Source organism: Kogia breviceps, chromosome 13 (assembly GCF_026419965.1).
Source record: "Kogia breviceps isolate mKogBre1 chromosome 13, mKogBre1 haplotype 1, whole genome shotgun sequence".
NCBI classification, from domain to species: domain Eukaryota; kingdom Metazoa; phylum Chordata; class Mammalia; order Artiodactyla; family Physeteridae; genus Kogia; species Kogia breviceps.
Genome location: NC_081322.1, coordinates 42391473 through 42398000, shown reverse-complemented (window position 1 = coordinate 42398000; position 6528 = coordinate 42391473).

Genomic DNA, 6528 nt, shown 5'->3' with positions numbered 1-6528 from the left:
CGGCTGGCTGGCCGCCCGCCTGCAAGGAGCGCGGGGAGCTGGCTCCCTCGCTGCGGTGCGGGTTCGGGCTGGCAACTGGGCGGGAGAGGGCGGTCTGTTGTTCGGCCGGGGACTACAAACCTGGGATTGAATGCGGAGTGGGTGGGAGAGCGGGGACGGAGTGAGGAAAGGCTGTGTAGCGCTGCGTAAAACAACTGGTTATCGGGGAACATGGGTGGGTCCTCTGGAGGGTTGGCGGGGGCGGTGGCCACTGCTGGGCGGGCGTGGGGGTTTTGATCCTGTGCACTTCGTAGCGATTGTCGAGGTACTCGGCCATTCTCTCATGTAAGCTTCCCCAAGGCAAACGAAGCCAGGCATTAAAACTCAATATTGGTCTGTGACGCACATGTTGCCAAGGGTCGGATTAGGGCGCTTTAATTCTGCTCTCGCTTTAGCTGATGTGCGAATGAACGCAGTTCTCGACCGGTTTACACAATAGCCAGAAGCGTTGTCTCCCTATTCAAAAAGGGAGAAGCAACGTGGCGCCCAGCCTCGAAGGGCTCCGGCTCTCCCTACCTCCCAGCATGTGGCTCGCCAAGCCTCCGAGTTGGCCCAGCGCAGTAGCTGCCGTGAAGCACTGGCAGCTCCGCGCTCAATTAGGTCAACTGGTGGGACTTTATTCTGCAAAACTATTTCTAGAACCTGATTTATTAAGTATAATTCGAAAGTGGGACATAAAGAAGTAGGGGGGAAAGGGGGGGTTATTTTGGGATTGTATGAAATCATCTGTGTGAGACTTTTGAAAATTGTGAAGCACTATAGAATTGAAAGACTCCTTCATTCAATAAAAATGAACCAAAAATAAATATAATCTGAAATTGTTTGCAGGGAAATGAACGTAACAGGGATTCAGAGCTATCACTAGTCGTGATTTAGAGTCATGAATCTGTAATTTCAGTAATCAAGTAAACTGTAAAAGTTGTCGAGTCGTAGTCAAACAGTTTAACCTGAGGTGGCAAAACTGTGGTAACAAAGTTGTGACTTTTACTCAGAAATATGGGAGAAAAATCCCAACCTGACGTAAAAATCAGCACTGTCACAAGACAAAAGACTTTTCCTTATCATCCTTAGAGAAAGACTTACCTCATCTACAAGTGAAATAAGACGATGTTGTAAGCGTCAAAATTTTAATGAAGAAGACGCGCTTTGAGTTTGTACTCTAGATTCCCTGCAGGGTAGTAGTTGTCTTTACAGGAGCATGAATTTGTTCGCATTTCTACGTCAAACCTGTTGAAAGACGCTATGTTGTGCACTAGGTACATATGCTACTCTTGCCTTGTTTTTAAAAGCATCCAACTCAAACTGGGGATTGGGACAAAAGAAAATGAATGTTGCTTATTTTATTATAATAATAATTCAAAGAGAATGCGGTGGTTATACTTGGAATAAAGATAAAATAAGTATTTATGTGTTTTACAAGCTATTCAATTATTTGATAGTTGCTTATTGAAATGAGGAATCAGTCTACTAAACCACCTCAAACACTAATTTTGGTACAAACATAATTTGGCTTGTAATTGCTTATAATTAGTTGCTTTTCAATTACTGTTACGCTTTTTCCCAATGCAATTTAAGTGAATATAAAAGTGCCGAAAATCTTGGCAAGGTAAGTCCTTGTTAATTTGATATAGGATAAATTTTTTAAAAATGGTGTCTACCAACTGGACTGATCCTTTGTAAAATATATTATTTTTCTTAAGGATTATTACTATCTTGAAGCTCAAAGTCTCTTGTACTAAGTTGGTCAGTTAATCTTATTTAAATATTTCACTGAACATAATATGTCCAAAACATATCGGTCACTCCTTTATCATCTGCCCTATTTTTTATCACTGATGATTTTTCCCACTTTACGAGTTTAAAAAAGAAATTCTTATTGAACATTTTTTGCTTCGCACATAAAGGATTGCCTAAAGGACTTAAAGGATTCCCATCCCCTAGACCTTCTTAAGACACCTCTAACTGTACCCCTCACCCCTCATTCTCTTTAGTAATACTTCCTATTGAAATCTTACCCAAATTAAAAAAAATCCTTACTTGACCCCACTTCTGCCTTCACCTAGCACCCAATTGTTCTGCTCTCCTTCAACAGCAAAACTCCCTAAAAGACATGTCTATACTTTTGGTCTTCACCTCCTCATCTCTTCTTCACCCTTGAAATGGATATTTCTCAAGGCCCACATCTTGTCAAAGCCAGTGGTTCAAAGAATGATGTCAGTCCTCATTTAACTGTCTTTCAATAACTGTTGACACAATTAACACCTTCCTTCTTGAAACAATTCTCCAGGCTTTTGTGACACCTCTCTTTTTTGGTTTTCCTTTGACATCTATATATTCTATTCAACACTGCCGTGCCCTTGGCTTCTCCTCTGCCCTCTTCTCCATGTGCACTTTCTCCCTGAGTGACCTACTTCATCCAGTCCATGGCTTTATAACACATCCATATACTAGTGACTTTCAAATCTATATCTCCAACTCAGACATCTCCTTTGAATTCCAGACCTTAGGGACACTTGCCTACCTGACATTTCAGATTGAATGTCTAATAAGTATATTGAAGCTAAAGTGGCTAAGAGAGCTATTCCTTTTCACAGCAAAACTTGCCCCCTGCCCACAAAAACAAAACCAAAAAATCTAGCTGTCCTCAATTCAAGCTCCCTGGCTGACCTTTCTGCTCTGCTCTTGCATCCTTAAGGTCCATCCTTCACATAGCAACTATCTCATTAAATAGCAGTTTCTCAAGCCCAAAGTCATCCTTCATTCCACTCTTTCCTGCACTCCTCCTACCAATCCAATCTATCATTAGCCTTCTTGATGATACTTCTAAAACATTTCAAGGATTTATCCTCTATCTTCATTGCTACCTTAGTTCAGAGCACTAAATTTGTTCCCCTGGACTACTGCAGTAGCTTTCTAAACAATCTCTCTGGAACTTCCCTGGCGGTCCAGTGGTTAAGAATCCGCCTTCTAATGCAGAGGACGAGGGTTCGATCCCCGATGGGAAACAAACATCCCTCCCACACGCCGCGGGGCAACTGCGCCTGTGCACTTTGGAGCCCACGCCGCTGCAACTAGAGAGAAGCCCGCGCAACGCAATGAACGATCCCATGTGCCACAACTAAGACCCAAAACAGCCAAATAAATAAATATTTAAAAAAAAATCTCTGTGCCTTCACTTTGCCCCCTCAGATGACTTACCACTGAGCAGCCAGAGTGATTTTTTTTAAATCCGATTATGACAGTTCTCTTATTTGAATACTTTAAAATTCTCGAACGGTTTTCCATAACATTTAAACTAAAAATTCCCTACCTTAGCCTTGAAACCCCTATGTGATCTGGTCCCAGGCTAATTCTCCAAGCTTATCTCTGCCATTCACTCCCTGTGCCCCAGCCATACCGACCTTTCTCCTTTTAGTTCCTTTTCATTTGTCTGAAATGCTCTTCCTCCTCTTTGTATGGCATGTTCATTCTTGTCACTTAGGTCTTAGCTTAAATGTTGCCTGTTCTGAGAGGTCACCTGTAGTAACAGGGCATAGGCTCAGCACTATAACAAAGAGGTCCCTGAATATAGTAACTCAAAAATATTAAAGTTTATTTCTTTCACATAACAGTCCAGAGGTAGGCCGTTGGTAAAGGGTGAGTGGGCAGCTCTGCTCCATGAAATCATTCAGGGACCCAGGTTCCTTCTAGCCTGTTCTAGATTGTTCAGAAGGTTCAATCTTTGTTTACATGATTGAATCTTGTCCACACCTGTCTACACTTCAGCCTGGAAAAGGGGGAAAAATAGAAAGTGCAGAAAAAACAATTTCCTTATGAAAACAAGATCTGGAAATTGTAACATCAGTCTTGCTCACTTAGTCACATGTTCACACCTAGCTGCAAGGGAGGCTGGGAAATATGGTTGCTACCTGGGTAGCAAGTTGCCTGGTCAAAACTTGGGGAAGGGCTTCCCTTGTGGTGCAGTGGTTGGGGGTCCGCCTGCCGATGCAGGGGGCGTGGGTTCATGCCCTGGTCCGGGAGGGTCCCACGTGCCATGGAGCGGCTGGGCCCATGAGCCATGGCCGCTGGGCCTGCGCGTCCGGAGCCTGTGCTCTGCAGTGGGAGGGGCCGCGGCGGTGAGAGGCCCATGTACCGCAGAAGAAAAAAAAAAAAAAAAAAAACTTTGGGGCTTCTGTTACTAGAAGGAAAGAGGGAGAAAATGGATGCAGGGGACAATCTACAGGCCTGCTACACCTTTTCTTACCACCTAATCTACAGTAGCCAGCTAGTCACTCCCTAACACGCCATTCTGCTTTAATTCTCTGCATAATCCTTATTGTTCTCTTGTATTTACTGTTTGTTGATTGCCAGCTCCCTCTTACCTGCAATTACTTTTTAAGCTCCATAAATCTTGTTTGTCTTTTCTCAATACTGTATAGCATTGCCCTCCAAAAGTATTTGGCATAAGGTTGGTATTAAATCATTATTAATTGAATAAATGAATTTTTATTTTATTTTAAAAAATTTATTTATATGTTTAATTTTTGTTTTCAGCCATGCCACACAGCTTGAGGGCTCTTAGTTCCCTGACCAGGGATTGAACCCAGGCCCCAGCAGTGAAAGTGCTGAGTCCTAACCACTGGACTGCCAGGGAATTCCCATAAATGAATTTTTAAGTGCCTTCTTAATAGACCCTACTCTTTCAAACTAAGCTTATCTTCCAACGTTCCCTCAAAGCCCCCTCCAATCCCTGCACTATCAAAACTCATTAAATTTTAAATTTCTAATTCTACAATCTCACATAACATTCTCTATGACAATACTCCAGTACACACTGACTATATTAGTTATCTATTGCTGCATAACAACTTACACAAACTTAGTGGCTTAAAACAACACACATTATCTCGTTATTTGTGGGGGTCAGGAGTTTGCACATGGCTTAGCTGGTCTTCTGCGTCACGGTATCTCACAAGTCTGCAATCAAGGTATTGGTCCATGCTGCAGTCTCATCTCAAGTTCTAATAGGAAAGGATCTGCTTCCAAGCTCACATAGTTGTTAGCAGAATTCAGTTCCTTACAAGCTGTTGGACTGAGGACCTCAGTACCTTGCCATGTGGGCCTCTCCATAGATCAGCTCACAACATAACAGCTTGCTTCATCAAAGCCAGAAACAGAGTCTGCTAGTAAGACAAAAGTTACAGTCTAACATAACATAATCACACAAATGGCATCCTATCACCTTTGCCATATTCTGTTGGTTAAGGAGGTTAGAAGAAAGTAACAAGTTCGGCCCACACTGAAGGGAGTGGATTCCACAAGGGCATGAGTACCATGAGTTGGACATCATTGAAGGCCCGTTTAGAACCTGTCCATCAACTCTCTACCCTCTGAGAACTACAAAAGCATTTGTAATTGAGACCACATATATTGATAATTTACCACTTAATAGCTTCACTGTTGGTTTAATCTGCCAGCTACATTGGCATATCCAATTTTTTAAATTCTAATAATCCTAATCTCAAAACAAGGCACATATGCATGTATATGTTTCATATACTTTGGGTTCAATTTAAAGTGACTGTTGGTGTGCTGGAGCTCACTTCCTCTTGTTTGCAAGAGCCCTTTGTTAACTTCAGAACTTTTAGGAGCCAGTTGACATCACATAGGTAGCTTGACATTAGCCATGCTGGGAGTAGTCACTTCAAGGAAACTGGTAAACTCTACAAGCAGGGCTCTCCATATCCTCCAAGAGACAGTTGTTAAACATTTACCAGTATACCACTGGTTGTCACAAATCTGTCACTTTGATGGTGTTGAAAACATGGTTTTCTCTAATGTAAATGTGAGTTCTACCACCCATGGCTGTTGTGGGGCTTCACTGGCATTACAAGTAATAAAACTGATTTGGCAACTGTAGATAAGGTATGGTATTATTACTACAAAATACAGAAGCAAAAGTACCGAAGAAAGGAACAATATTGCAATGCCTGAGATGTTTTACATTAAATCGTGAAACAAAAGTGCCCAGATATAATCTGTCCCAAAAGCTATTTGACTTCTTGGGTGTGACTAACATGGATAAGAGGAGATATGCCAAAAATCGAAAAGCAGTTTTGTTTGGAATGACTCCCCTTTATCTTCTGTATTGTATTCAACTTATCAGACACAGGGGAGAGACAGGTAACAGAAGAAAGTGAAACTACTAAGAGAGAATAAGAAATTCAGAATATAACAAATTTAGTGATGATGGTGTTTCCTAAACCGAATTAAATATTTAACAGTAGATGTAAAGTTAAAAATAAGAAAAGATACACGATGACCTTAATGGAAAAGGACAAAGTCATTTATAAACAGTGTAGTTGACCAGTGTCCTGGCAAAATATGTTAACATAAGTTTCTTAGTCACTTCCATCAGTAATTAAATATTCAGTAAGCAAAGAATTTGTAATGTGCTGTTTGCAAATTTCATGTGGTTCATGAACACTTTCATTGTTTCAGGTTTTATTG